The following is a 16,042-nucleotide window of genomic DNA, read 5'->3' on the forward strand; positions in this document are numbered from 1 at the left end:
AGTTAGTTAGGGGGAAAACAGTGAAAATTTAGTGCCAAAGAATGAAAAAGAGCAAATGGAAAGGAGTGTCTAACAGCACTCCCTGTTCAGGGAACTATGAAGAGTCAGGACAATTAATATTTTAAACACAAGGATTGTGATGGTGATAAATGAGAGTGGAGAGGGACATAGATAGAGTAGTAGTCATTAGAGTCTTAGATGTCACATTAAGGAGGTTATCTTTCTCAGGATCCACATAAAAGTGAAAACATATGGTATCTGTCTTTCTCTGTATGACTTATTTCACTCAGCATAACACTCTCCAGTTCTATCCACGTTGCTACAAATGGCCATATTTCATTCTTTCTCATTGCCACATAGTATTCCATTGTGTATATAAACCACAATTTCTTTATCCATTTGTCAGTTGATGGACATTTAGGCTCCTTCCATAATTTGGCTATTGTTGAAAGTGCTGCTAGAAACTTTGGGGTACAAGTGCCCCTATGCATCAGCACTCTTGAATCCCTTGGGTAAATTCCTAGCAGTGCTATTGCTGGGTCATAGGGTAGATCTATTTTTAATTTTTTGAGGAACCTCCACACTGTTTTCCAGAGTGGCTGCACCAGTTTGCATTCCCACCAACAGAACAAGAGGATTCCTGTTTCTCCACATCCTCTCCAGCATCTATAGTCTCCTGATTTGTTCACTTTAGCCACTCTGACTGGCATGAGGTGGTATCTCAGTGTGGTTTTGATTTGTATTTCCCTGATGAGGAGTGACGTTGAGCATCTTTTCTTGTGCCTATTGGCCATCTGGATGCCTTCTTTAGAGAAGTGTCTATTCATGTTTTCTGCCCATTTCTTCACTGGATTATTTGTTCTTTGGGTGTGAAGTTTGGTGAGTTCTTTATAGATTTCAGATACTAGCCCTTTGTCTGATATGTCATTTGTAAATATCTTTTCTTATTGCATTGGTTGCCTTTTAGTTTTGTTGATTGTTTCCTTTGCAGTGCAGAAGCTTTTTACTGAGGGTTGATGGGGGGTGGGAGGGAGGGGAAAGTGGGTGATGGGCACTGAGAAGGGCACCTGTTGGGATGGGCACTGGGTGTTATATAGAGACCAATTTGACAGTAACTTTCATATTAAAAAAAAAAACAATAGCCAAATTATGGAAAGAGCCTAAATGTCCATCAACTGACGAATGGATAAAGAAGTTGTGGTTTACATATACAATGGAATACTTGGCAATGAGAAAGAATGAAATTTGGCAATTTGTAGCAACATGGATGGAACTGGAGAGTGTTATGCTAATTGAAATAAGTCAAGCAGATAAATACAGATACCATATGTTTTCACTCTTATGTGGATCCTGAGAAACTCAACAGAAGACCAGGGTGGGAGAAGATGGGAGGGGGAAGTTACAGAGAGGACAAACCATAAGAGACTCTTAAATACTGAGAATAAACTAACGGTTGATGGGGGTGGGGGTGAGGAGAAAGTGGGTGATGGGCACTGAGGAGGACATCTGATGGGATGAGCACTGGGTGTTGTATGGAAACCAATTTGACAATAAATGTCATATATATATATATATATATATATATATATATATATATTTAAATATATATATATATATTTAAAAAGTAGTTTATCTTATATCCTAAAGCCAATGAGGAGCCAGTTAGGAGTTTTAAGCAGAGAAGATTTATCAGTTTGAAAGATCACTTGGAGTGCAGTAAATATATGAATGAATAAACAAATCTATGTTACACCTTTTTAAAAATTGTAATATTTTTCCAGAAGCCTACAAAATAAAACAAGAATTCATTGGTTTTATTCTATTTAAGCTTCTCTAACCTAAATTTATATTCTAAACTCACTATATTCTCTAACCACATAAAAATTATAATTCCCCACTCATTTAAAGCTCATGCTATTCCTTATTCCTAATTAGTCCCTTTCTCCTTCCCTTCTTTGGTGAATTCATAACAATTATTTGAGAACAAGGTCAATTATCATTTTTTCTGAGAAGCCTTCCCTTACCCCTAATTACTCTATTCTTTCTGTCTTCTCATAGCACACTGTTCATGCCTTACAGCTTTTATCACACAGTGTTGTAACATCTTTGATTTCCAGAGTATTCCACATTTGTCATCAGCTGCTTGAAACAAAGAAGACATCTTATTTATTTCTACATTACCAACACTTCACATAGTCAGCACTCAACAAATGTTGGTTGAAATAATCTAAGAATCAACTGATTTAAGTAGGTTAAAAAAGAGACCATTCTGGGGCGCCTGGGTGGCGCAGTCGGTTAAGCGTCCGACTTCAGCCAGGTCACGATCTCGCGGTCCGTGAGTTCGAGCCCCGCGTCAGGCTCTGGGCTGATGGCTCGGAGCCTGGAGCCTGTTTCCGATTCTGTGTCTCCCTCTCTCTCTGCCCCTCCCCCATTCATGCTCTGTCTCTCTCTGTCCCAAAAATAAATAAAAAACGTTGAAAAAAAAAATTAAAAAAAAAAAAAAAAGAGACCATTCTAGTCATTTTGGCTCTGGAAGAGTTTAATTGTGGAGTGTAGTAGAAAGAGCGCAAATCAGACTGAAGAGTTGGGTGTGAGACAGGACTTGAGACTCTAGCTCATGTCCTGTCATTGATTTACTGCAGTCAGTACTGCAGTACCTCTGTGCATTACTGTCTCAAGCGATATATTAGCCCAACTGATCTCCTAAAAGGTTACCAATCTCTTTCTCATCCCAGATCCAATTTGTTAGGATTATATTATTCATATTTCCCACATTCATATCTCCTCAAGGTGTATAGATGATATGGCAAGGGGATGATAAAGTACTTGGGTCTAGAAGAAAAAAATGCCAAGTCCCTGTGATAGAATATGGGACAAGTTCTCTAAGAGACATTTAACAGACAGAATGCCTCACTCAGAATTGAAATATCTCTCCATCTCTCTCTCTCTCTCTCATTCTCATTTATTTATTTATTTAATGTTTTATTTAACGTTTATTTTTCAGAGAGACAGCGCGAGCAGGGGAGCAGCGGAAAGAGAGTGGGACAGAGGATCCAAAGCGGGCTCTGTGCTGACAGCAGTGAGCCCTGACAGCAGTGAGCCCCATTCAGGGTTAGAAATAAGAGATCATGGCCTGAGCCAAAGTAGGCCACTCAACCACTTGAACCACCCAGGAACCCCTCTGTCATATTTAAAGAATGGGGAATAGTGGCATTTAAAGTTGCATTGCCCTGACTCTGTCTAGTCCTAGTAGGCAATTAGAGCCCATACAAATATTTCACAAAGTGAGCCTCTCAAGTTAAATTCCATGGGGTATATACTCATTCATTTTAGCCTTTTAAAAATTTTTTAACTTTTATTTATTTTTGAGAGACAGAGAGAGAGAGAGCAAGAGCAGGGGAAGGGAGAGAGAGAGAGAGAGAGAGAGAGAGAGAGAGAGAGAGAGAGAGAGAATCTGAAGCAGGCTCCAGGCTGTGAGCTATCAGCACAGAGCCCAATGCAGGGCTGGAACCCACCAACTGTGAGATCATGACCTGAGCCTAAGACGGACGCTCAATCGACTGAGCCACCCAGGCGCCCCTCATTGCACTTTTATATCCCAAGAGATCTGCTGTCACATATTAAATTGGTGGTGGGTATTAAGGAGGACCCTTGTTGTGATGAGCACTGGGTGTTGTATGTAAGTGATGAATCAGTAGATTCTATACCTTAAAGTGATGTTACACTATATGTTAACTAACTGGAATTTAAATAAAAACTTAGCGGAAAAAAGATGTTTTCCTGGATTTTGCTGTAAAACCAAAGCCACAATAGCACAAGCCAGGTAAGAAAAATAAAGTAATTAAACATATTAACAGGATGCTTTCCTTTTGCTGGGCAGCAAAGGGGAAAAACTTTACAACATCTACAAAATGATGGCTAATAGAATGTGTCAGTCAGTGAGTATTTAATTTCCATGTTTTTAATATAATATGAAAATAAAACCCATATTCTTTTCTGACACTGTTATCACTATTTCCAAAGTTATATACCTTGGCTCATTTGTTCTTCCAAGGTTGAATGATGTTGGGTTGGTTGAGGCCAGAGAAATAAGTGTCAGGGTTCCAGGACAGTGTGTGAAAATAAATAATAATGACATTTAAAATGATAGCATTTGCATAGTGTTTTATTTATTCATTCATTTTATTTTAGAGAGAGAGTGTGTGTGAGTGGGATAGAGGGGCACGGAGAGAGGGGGAGAGAGAGAGAAAGAGAAAGAGAGAGAGAGAGAATCCTAAAAGAAGTTCCAAACTCAGTGTGGAACCCAGTGCAGGGTTCTATCCCAAGACCCTGGGATCATGACCTCAGCCAAAATCAAGAGTTTGACACTCAAATGGGCCACACAGGCACCCCTACATAGTGCTGTATTTTTATAGTCCTCTTTTGCAAAAACCATCTTAACTGATTCTTGTAGTAACCATGGTCTAGTGAGTCTCAGGGTCTTCACTTGTGCTTTTCTCTTTGTTTGGAAATTTCTTCCCACCTATCTTTGCCTAGTTCTACTAATGCTTTAGATCTCCACTCACTGATCACTTTAATCAAGGTACACTTCCCTGACTTCAGTACCCATGTCAAGTCTCTCTGTTACATACTCATGGCATGGATACCTTTCTTTCTCTTATAATTGTAAGTTTACATGTGTTGGCATGACTATTTAATTATGATATGTTTATAATATAAAGTTATTGCTGAAAAATGACTGCCAAGATAGAGGCTATATTTCTCAGCCCTCCTAATATGTCGGGGAAAGGTGACATATGATCAGCTCTTACACAGAAGCAATGTGTGTCATTTCTGGGCCACCACATTTAAAAGGCAGGTGTTCCTTCTTTGTCTTTATACTTCTCCTGCCTGGAATCAGAGGCTTCGGAGGCTCTAGGACAGTGGTTCCCAAGCTTGACTGCATGTTAGAAACTCCTAGGAACTTAAAAAAAATTCTGATACCTTTGCTGCATAACAGGTCAATTAAATCTCTTTGTAGACATCCAGGCATCAGTTTTTTTTAAAGCTTCTTAGAATATTCTAATGGATAGGCAAAGATAAAGACCATTGCCTAGGGATGACTTTTGGATCTCTGAAATACTATGGAGAAATGCTGTCTGTTGAGCAGAGATATCTGTATTGGGCTCTCACACAAACAAGAAATAAACTTATATTAAGCCACAGAAATTTGGGAGGTTTATTATATCAGCCATTTTACCCTAATATATTACCCATTCTATTTTTAACACCTAGGCGAGACTCGGGCACATATTAAGTATATAATTACTATTTATTAAAGAAAGTTATTATCTTCCCCATCCTTACAAAGGAAGTTCAAAGTGGTTAAATAATTTACCCAAGTCTGCACAGATAGAAAGCAGCAGTCTTAATTTGAGCGCAGGTCTCCTAGATTACAAAATGGTTAGTCTTCCCACTGTAATATTACGATGCCCCCTTCTGCAGATGAAAAAACCATAGGATTTCAGAAACACCAACACTCACTTTAATATTCCTCATAGGTGACGATTACTTGGTTGTTATGGCCTCAGGATCCTGGCTGTTGGGGGTTATTGACACCTGATTAGTGACAAATGAAGGAACAGAAATCCACTGGCAGGAGTTGGTAGAAGTTAATGCTCCTTTCCTGGGTCTTAGGTTGCCAGTTTCAGGACCAAGTCCAATACCTGAAATTTTTGTCAAATTTTTCATGAGACCAGAAAACTAACAGTTGTAATATAGTGTAATATTGTAGAAATACAAAGACCTTAGCCATGGACCAAGTCAAGATCTGACTAAATGGTCTTGTTGATTCCAGTTTTCCTGTATCTTCCAATTTTTTCTAACCTTTCTAAAGATGACCTGTAACATATCACTCCATGGTTCAAAAAACATAACAGCTTCCTGTCCTTCCCCATATCAGTTCCACATAATTCTTTCCAAAACACTACAAGACCCTCTATAATCTGTTCCTATCATATCCAGCCAATTTTTTTCTCTCAGACTTCCTTTACACATTTTTTTTTACTTTAGCCAGGGTATCCTCTTCACACTCTGTACCCCATCCATACCATCTTCAGCTTTCCTTCAAATGTTTCTTTATATTGAATCTGTTCTTCACCCTACTCTGCTCATGTTTCACAACTTCATGAAATCTTTTTATACTACTCTGATCCATCTAGTATTTTTCTAGTTGTTATGTTTTGTGTGTTGATTTCATGTCCCTAGAGGAGTTTGTCAGCAACTTGGTTGGCAGGCTCCCAGACCAAACCCTCTTCATTTGTGTGATTATGATTACTGATTATTTTCTTTGCAGAGATAGTTGGAAAAACACTCCTGAATACATGATCTCATTTGACAGTCACCCTCACCCTAGGAAATAAATATTGATTCCCTATTTTACAAAATATTTATTATCTGCTAGCAGGTACCATACAAGGAAGGCATTTCTCACCTCTTTTTGCATATGAGAAAACTGATAGTTTTGAGATGTATAGGGACTTATTCAAACTCACACAGCTGAAAAAATGACTAATCTAGAGCTCCAACTCAGGCTTACAATTCTACATCCAAGTTTCTTTCTATTACATGTTATATCATCCTAGAGTAAGCATTCAATATTTCTTAACTGAAATAAAATGAATTTTATTTTTATAAATTTAGGAGAATTCTTGGTATGTTATTGGAACATTAGCAGTATTATCAAGAAACATTTATTGGACATCAATTATTTCCTGGGTAAGTAGGATGTATACATCAAAATAACATTAGACATGCTCTGTTAAATGCAAAGTTAATGGAAGAAGTATCCAAGGCCTTCTGAGAAAGACAAGAGCACTGTGACTGGGGGTGGACCCAACTTTGAAGGAAAGGTAAGCTTCGAGGTGAGCATTGGAATATAAGTAAGCTTTTTTTTTTTTTTTTTTTTTTAATTTTTTTTTTCAACGTTTTTTTTTTTTTTTTTTTATTTTTGGGACAGAGAGAGACAGAGCATGAACGGGGGAGGGGCAGAGAGAGAGGGAGACACAGAATCGGAAACAGGCTCCAGGCTCCGAGCCATCAGCCCAGAGCCTGACGCGGGGCTCGAACTCACGGACCGCGAGATCGTGACCTGGCTGAAGTCGGACGCTTAACCGACTGCGCCACCCAGGCGCCCCTATAAGTAAGCTTTTGATAAAGAGAGAAGGGAGAGGAAGAAGGGAAATTCAAGGAGAGGAAATAATGTGAGCAAAGGCTTATCAGGATGTTTCAGGACCAGGTTGGATATCACTGTTTTATTAAAAACAGTAAGAAATAAACTTTTGAGCAAAATGTGGTAAGTGAAAACCCAGTTGATTTTGAAGATTGAATGAAAGTGATAAAAAGTATGACAGTAGGAGACCAAAGCCCCAAAGTGAGTTACTGGAAGCTACAGAACTTTTCAAACTGTAAATTACAATGCACACAGAAACAATTAAAAGTATTATTGTCGTTTTTATTATTGTTACTCTGCTGCACAGTAAATGGCTTTATTTAATCATTACTGAGTTTCCTCATTAGGTGGTGGCCATTTCTATAAACCAATAAAGGACATAAACTTTGCCAAGAAAGACAGGGAAGATAATATACAAATGGGAAGCTTTCTTTCTTACATTGTATTGAACTCATTCAAAGTTCAGAAGGATGAGTCAACAAGTGAATGGCTTCAGGCTCTGTTAGTCCTTCTCACACCACGTGAGCTTCTTAGAGGAAAAGAGTTATGGGGAAAGTGATTTTTTATTAAGAAAAAAATAAGTGCAGTTTGACCGTGCCAGCAACACTAATTATCATATCTCACTTTTCCCAGGACTTTTATCTCTTTAGTGACTTATGTGGACTCCTTCCTTTCACTCTGACTCCGGGAAATGAAGAGAATTGGTATTACACTTTGAAGGCTGTGGAGCCAAGATGACTGGTTTCAAATCTCAGTTCTGTCACTTCCTAGCTGTGAGAATGTGTACTTCTCTGAGTCTCAGAGAGAAAGGATAACTTACTTTTCAGAATTTGCATGAGGATTAAATAAAATTTGTATATGTGGGACCCTATGTATTCCTCAAATATCACTTCTTGTTTGGTTTCCTGGCATTATTTAGAGCATGGGTTTAAGAGTCAGAAAATATATGGACCCAAGTGAAGTAAACTTACTCAACAAAATGCAATTGAGTTTCTCTTAAGTGTCAGGCTCAGTGCTAGGGCCCAGGGACAGAGCACTGAACAAAGCAAACAGGAACTTGGGGTGCCTGGGTGGCTCAGTTGGCTAAGCATCCGACTTCAGCTCAGGTCATGATCTCACAGGTTGCGAGTTCGAGCCCCGCGTGGGGCTCTGTGCTGACAGCTCAGAGCCCGGAGCCTGCTTCTGATTCTGTGTCTCCGCTCTCTCTGCCCCTCCCCTGTTCATGCTCTGTCTCTCTCTGTCTCTCAATAATAAATAAACGTTAAAATTTTTTTTTAAAAATGCAAACAATAACTTTATTCTTGTAGTCTGTACAGGCCAAGGCTTTTCTGACATATGATAGTTGTGTGCCTGTAATACTTAATACCACTGAGCCTCAGTTTCTCAATGGAATGATAGTCGCTGCCCAAAAATACCTTATTAGGTAGTTGCAAGAATCAGATTATGTAATGCACATAGAAGCATTCTTGTGAACTGCAAATTACTTTACCAATTAAATTATTAGTAGCCGTGTTCTTATCTGATTGCAAGTGGGGTTAAAATAATGAGCTGTAAATACCAAAGAGCATATTATCAGAATTCTGGTCAGGAGCCTTGGCAGACGAGAGTGAATATAAGAATATTGTCAACATCAAGGTCCAACTGCTGGAGGTATCAAGGCACTTTGTACAGCCAGGGACATCTGGCTATCTATACCGAGAGAGAAAGCCTTTATCTTTCGACTTCTAGACTTCTAGTCATTCCGTCTTGTACTCAACTTTCCACTTCCCTTACAGGAAGCCCATATTCCCATTGCCTTTTTAACTTTTTCCCTTCTTCCTCCTCTAAGTAAATCTGCTCTAAGAAAATGATCTGGTCAACTCATTCATATTAATGTGTCAATGATTGAAAAAACTTCATGAATGACCACTCCCAAGGAAAGGGGCATTGAATTGGGGGCTTTGTCTTAAGACAAAGAAATAGAGCACTAACGATAGAATTCTGCGGAGTATTAATAAAGCTCCGGTTACTCTGAAATTATACCAAGTGGATGAAGACTGGTCCAACTATAGGAGATTTGACAATAATAGAACCATAAAATGTCAGAGCTAAAAGACTTCTCAAAGTATGTACACTAGAAAATTATTCATCTACTCTTCTAGAAAGGAAGAGTATGAATTGATGGTCAATATCCCTGGACATTTTCTCCAGAAGCCTCAAAGCACAGATGTTTTATGAAACATTGTTAGGGTTGGGAAAGAGCACAGACCTGTTGGTACATGCAGGGAAACTCATCTCCAAATCTCACTCGTATAATATACATTCTTTGCCTCTGTAGAACAAACCTATTTATTTCATTGTCTTCACAGAAACCCCCTTTGAAGAGAACTGTCCTTCAATTTTTTCAGAGGAATCCCCTTATTAACATGGTTACTGAGAACTACTATATTCCTACAATGTTATCTTTTCCTGGCAATAATCCATTAGCCAAAGAATGGGCATGTGACCCAACCTTGTACCATCAGAGTCCTTATCTGGTCTTTTGAATTAAGAGATTCCAGCCCGTTCTGTCTTCTAACTTGAACTGTATAGATGTTATCAGTGGCCATTTTCTGACTTAGAATGGAGAAAGTGGTCTGTAAAAAAAGAGAAGCAGGAGACATTCCAAAGAAGCAGAGACAACAGAGGGAGGGACAGAGAGTCCTGATGGCATTGAGTAACTTGTTCTATTTTTTTCTGAGGCTGAGCAGAATTCTGGTTCTGTGAGACATCCCTATAAGCTTAATTATAAATAGCTGTGTAGGTTAAATAATTCAATTTCTCTTTTTGGTGGAGTGAGCTCGACTGGATTCCATTACTTGAAACCATAACTCCTTCCTACCTAGTAAAAGCCCCATACTTATCAAAACCAAAGACAATTCATTAGTGACCTTTTATAGTCGCACAATCCTATCATTGTAGGAGCATTTTTTGCTTTTATTTATATTATTACTTGATCACATATGATTTTTTTAATGACAGAATTTGTAGGCCATGCACTATTAACGTGGTTAAAAGACCTATAGAAACTGAGGCACAGGGGCATCTGGGTGGCTCAGTCAGTTAAGCATCTGACTTTGGCTCAGGTCATGATCTCACAGTTCCTGGGTTCAAGCCCTGTGTTGGGCTCTATGCTGACAGCTCAGAGACTAGAGCCTGCTTCAGATTCTGTTTCTCCCTCTCTCTGTTCCTTCCCTGCTCATGTTCTGTCTCTCTCAAGAATAAATACAAACATTAAAAAATTTAAAAATAAGAAACAGGAATAAAACAAGGCAAAGACTTATCAAGGGTAAATATCAGAGCTAGAAAAAAAGATCATGGTGTTATGATTTTGGATTATTCATAAACTTTGTTGTCTCAGCCCAAGATGGGTCCCTTGGCTTTATACTAGTGATTGTCAATGATAGAGATGGCAGGTTTAAAAAGCAAAAATACTTCCTCTAATCACTTGAGTGGCAACACCTATAAACTTAAAGCCACTGTTATAGCATTTGACTATAGTGATTCTGAGTCCAAGGTGGTTGATAAGTTCCCTTCATGAAGTATGGCATATAATCATTAAGAAAGCACAGTTTCTAGTGTCAGAAGATGATTGAATCTTGCTTCTATAATTTCAAACTGTGTGGTCTTGAGCAAGTAATTTAATCTCTCTGAGCTTCAGTTTTCTCATTTGTAAAATGAAGATATAAATACCTTCTTAGCTGAACTGAGAGTTGTTTTTAGGGTTAGATGAGAAAAAAGGCTTTGAAAACTCTAAAGTTATAAACGTGTTCTAATTGTTTTGATTTCTTAACAAAAGAATGGACTTTGTTTTTTTTCTAATGTGCTGTTTTTGAGGGTATGCCTAGAACATAGTAGATGCTGAAAAAAAGTCAAATTACTCATTGAGAGTTTCTGGCACTTTGGCAATGAGAAAAAGAACATTCAGATGATATGCAAGTATCATCTAGTAGTCAGGATAGCATAAATTACAGAGCCGGGTTTCAGGGGTTCCAAATCTGACTCTATCACTTACTATTTCTATATTCTTGGACAAGTTGCTGTATTTCTCTGAATTTCTCTTTCCTCATCTGTAAAATATGAGTATAATAGTATTTTTCTCATAAGATTTTTGTGAAGATTAAAGAAGTTAATTTGCATAACGCTGTTAGAAGAATGGCTGAGCACAGAGTAAGCACTCTTAGTATTAAATAAGTTGGCTTACATGTGGCTCTTAAAAGGATGGCAAGTACATAATAAGTTTGTAATAAATACCAGCTGTTATTATAGTCCATTGCATAGATTCTGGTGATAAGACAATCAGAACCTAGTTATTTCTATGTGAGGCCTTTTCGTTTCAATCTGATGATACAATACAAATGCTCTTGCAATACTGTATTACTTTTGTGTTCATGTCCCTGTCCTGGTTTGCTGTGTCAGGAGCTGCTTCTAACAGCTTTGCAACAAGTTTTCTGGGCACTGCCATACCACATGTAATTGCAGTTTGGCCAGAACTGGAAGGCAGGTGACTAAGGAATGGTAATGTTAGATAGGAGACAAAGGGGTTATTGGTGCTAAGCTAGTATTTGATCATTGTGTTTGAGTCTGCTTTAATCTCAGGTTTAAGCTGATTCAGGAAGAAAAACAACCAGAATCAGTATCCTTTACAGTTCTCTGAGAATGTAATCAGTTTTCATCTGTTTGAAAATACTGTTTGCTTTTCTCTATGGCTTTGATCATAAGAATTAACAATTCCAGTATACATAAACTTGAATCATTTACTTAAATAAAGTAACATATTTTCAACTGACAAATACCAGAACATTATTTGTGATTCATTAGGTAAAGTATAAGAATTTCTACTGATAACTCCAGTTTCTAAGGTATGACAGTGATGCCTCATCCTTCCATTAATTTACATTTTAACTCAGCAAGAAATTAAAGAAATTTTTGATGTTTACAGATTGATTCATGATATTCTAAGGAGTTAGCTGCTGTGGGTCAGGGTGGAACCTAAAGTGTGGGGGCATTTTCTCAGAGACTTGTGATATACTTCTCTGAGGGGAAGTCATGTAGAGGAAGGCAGTAGTAAGGGAGTATATGTCTCCATCTATAACATATCCTCGGCTCTACCCCTTTGTGATTTCACTGTCACCCAAGCCCAAAAGCAGCTGTCAGGAAATAACTCTAGAGAATTTATCCCAATTTTCAGACAGAGCTAGTCCAAACTTAACCAAAGTTTTCAGTTAGCTACACATAATCTGTGTCTCTTGTTGAGAGGGACTAATCACTGAAAATTCTGGTATGGGGCACCTGGGTGGCTCAGTAGGTTAAGCATCTGACTTCAACTCAGGTCATGATCTCAGCCTGTGAGTTCGAGCCCTGTGTCAGGCTCTGTGCTGACAGCTCAGAGCCTGGAGCCTGCTTTGGATTCTGTGTCTCCCTCTTTCTCTGCCCCTCCCCTGCTCATGCTCTGTCTCTCTCTGTCTCAAATATAAATAAAAACATTAAAAAATGAAAAAAAAAGAAAATTCTGCTATGGAAAAAAGAACCCTAACAAAGGAGAATGCCGGACCCATATCTCTTTGCATCTTAATAGCTGAATGACCTTGGGCAAGTCACATCAAGTTCAGAGGGCAGGTTCCTCTTCTGTGTAACAGAGCTAATCATGTACACTCTGCTTAATTCCAAAAGTTGCTATGAAAACTGACTGAGGTATTATATGCAAATATTCCTTTTGAACCACATTGTCCTATGCAAAGGTCACTGCTGTCATAGCCTGAAGCTGTAAAGACATCACAGAGATAGGGTGAAGGCATCCCCCCTTTTGGTTAATCCAAAGAAATACACGGATATGATGACAGTTGTTCAGTGGTTCGCTTCTTCTAGATTTGAACTCTACAGGGAGGCTCTGCCTCTATGGATGATAACAGTGATCTCAAGTACATCTTTTGGCCTAACTCTGATTTCCCCAGAACACTGCATTCTTAAAGGTCCATAAGTGACATATGTACTCTGATGGTCATTTTCCCTTTGGAAGCACTTAATTCCCTCCTCAGTATGTAGTAAAGCTGAAACAAATATGAGCCAAGATTCCATGTACATTGCCATCTACAAATGTGTTTTTCAGCAAAAAATGCTGCCAAGGACATTTCTAGAGTAGGATGGGATAGGGCCTTTCCACTGGGGAAACATAAGATGTGGGTGGGGACAGAAAGGGGTCTTGCTGAAATGAATTCCAACCATTGACCTCTGCGTCATATATCTTGAAACCTTTTAAATGTGGAGTTTAAACTTTGAATTCCAAATGTTATCCCTGGCACCTGAACTTGGGGTCAAATATCCTTAGGCATTTTGAAAAGTAAATAGCACTATACAAATGATACCAGTAATTAACTGTTACCTACCATCTGAGAGGCAATATCGCATTCTGTTTTGTATCAAACAGAGCAAGCTTCAAGTTCTAGTTCTATGTCAATATTGCCATTTTTAAAATGGAAATACTGACAAACAAGAATACATTTTCCTTGAGAACTGTTGTAAGCATTACAAATAATATACATTTTGGAACATAATGGACAAATTTTTATCATAGTCCTTATTACACACTTTCTTTGCATTTTTTGTTTTGTGATTTTCACAAAAAATTGTCAAGAAGGAAATTATTATTGGGGCACCTGGTTGGCTCAATTGGTTAAGCGTCCGACTTTGGCTCAAGTCATGACCTCACCATTGGTGGGTTTGAGTCCTGTGTTGGGCTCTGTGCTAACAGCTCAGAGCCTGCATCCTGCTTCAGGTTCTGTGTCTCCCCCTCTCTCTAGCCTTCCCCCCACTCACACGCTGTCTCTCTCTCTTTCTCAAAAATAAATATCAGAACTGGATATATTCTTGTATCCAGAATATATAAATAACTAAAAACTCCAAATGAAATACAAGCAGTTCAATTTTGAAAATCGGCAAAATATTGAGCAGAGTCCTCATCAAAGAAAATATACAAATGGCAAAAAAAGTACATAAAAAATTCTCTACATCATTATTCATTGGATAAATGTAAACTAAATGAGAAACACCTACAAATTGAATTAAAAGTACTGACTATGCCAAGTATTGGTGAGGATATGGAGGAACTGGTGGTAAGAATGTAAAATGGTACATCACTTTGGAAGACAGGCAGTTTCTTAAAAGGTTAACTATACACCTACTCTGTGACCCACTCAATCCACTATTAAATACATAGTCAAGAGAAATGAAAGCAAATGTCAATACAAAGACATCTATAAATGTTCATAGCAACTTTCTCTGTAATAGCCAAAAATTATAAAAAGCCCAAATGCCATCAACAAGTAAAAGGATGAACAAAGTGTGCTACATTTGTACAATGAAATACTACTTAGCAATAAAGTAGAAAAATCACTGATATATATATAAGAGCTTGGATGGCTATCAAGAGTATTATGCTGAATGAAAGATGTCGGGCCAAAAAAAAAAAGATGATTCTATTGACATGAATTTTGAAAAATAAAGACTAATTTATAGTAACAAAGAACAGATCATTGGTTGCCAGAAGAGGAGTGTGAGGAAGGGTAGAGAGAGAAAGTAAAAAAGGACACAACAGAAACTTTTGGGATGATGCATATTTTCATTATCTTGATTAGGTGATGGTTCCATGAGTGTATGCATATGCCCCAAATTATGAATTTGTAAAACTTTAAATATGTGTATTTTACTATATGTCATTAATGCCTTAATTATGCTGTTTTTAAAATCCCTCTGGAATATAAACTTCAGAAATAGACCTACATAAATATAATCAACTGATTATTGACAAGGGAGCAATGTCAGTATAATGGAGCAAAGATAGGTTTTTCAACAAATAGTTGCTGGAACAACTGGATATCCACATGCAAAAAAAAAAATCTAGATAAACCTTACACCTTCACAAAAACTGACTCAAATGGATGACAGGACTAAATGTAATATACAAAACTGGAGAGCAAACTGAGGGTTACTGGAGGGGTTGTGGGAGGGGGGATGGGCTAAATGGGTAAGGGGCACTAAGGAATCTACTCCTGAAATCATTGTTACACTATATGCTAACTAATTTGGATGTAAATTTTTAAAAAATAAAAAATAAAACAAGTTAAAAAAAAAACTACCCTAGAGGATAACATAGGAGAAAGCATAGATAACATTGGGTGTGGTGATGACTTTTTAGATACGACACCAAAGGCAAGGTCCATGAAAAAAGGAATTGATAAACTGTACTTCACTAAAATTAAAAATGTCTGCTCTGTGAAATACGATGAATGTTAAGAGAATGAGAAAACAAGTACAGACTGGGACAATACATTTGCAATAAAGGACTGTAATCCAAAATATAAAAGAACCCTTAAAACTCAACAATTTACCATATTAAAAAAATGGGCCAAAGACTTTAACGGACACCTCACCAATGTTAATACTCAATAGCAAATAAGTATATGAAAGCATATACTTCACAGCATATGTCATCAGGGAAATTCAAAGTAAAACAGCAATGAGATACCACTACCAAAATGACCAAACTCTGGACAAAATCTGGACTGACAACACCAAATGCTAGCAAGGATGTGGAGCAACAGAACTCTCATTCATTTTTGGTGGGGATATAAAATGGTACTGCTACTTTGGAAGCTAGTTTGGTGGTTTATTACAAAAATAAACATACTTTTACTATATGGTCCAGCAATCATGCTCCTTGGTATTTACCAAGGGAGTTGAAAACATGTCCACAAAAAGCCTACATACAATACTTATAGCAACTTTACTCATAATTGCCAAAACTTGGAAGTAACC

The sequence above is a fragment of the Neofelis nebulosa genome, chromosome X (genome assembly GCF_028018385.1).
Source record: "Neofelis nebulosa isolate mNeoNeb1 chromosome X, mNeoNeb1.pri, whole genome shotgun sequence".
NCBI classification, from domain to species: Eukaryota; Metazoa; Chordata; class Mammalia; order Carnivora; family Felidae; genus Neofelis; species Neofelis nebulosa.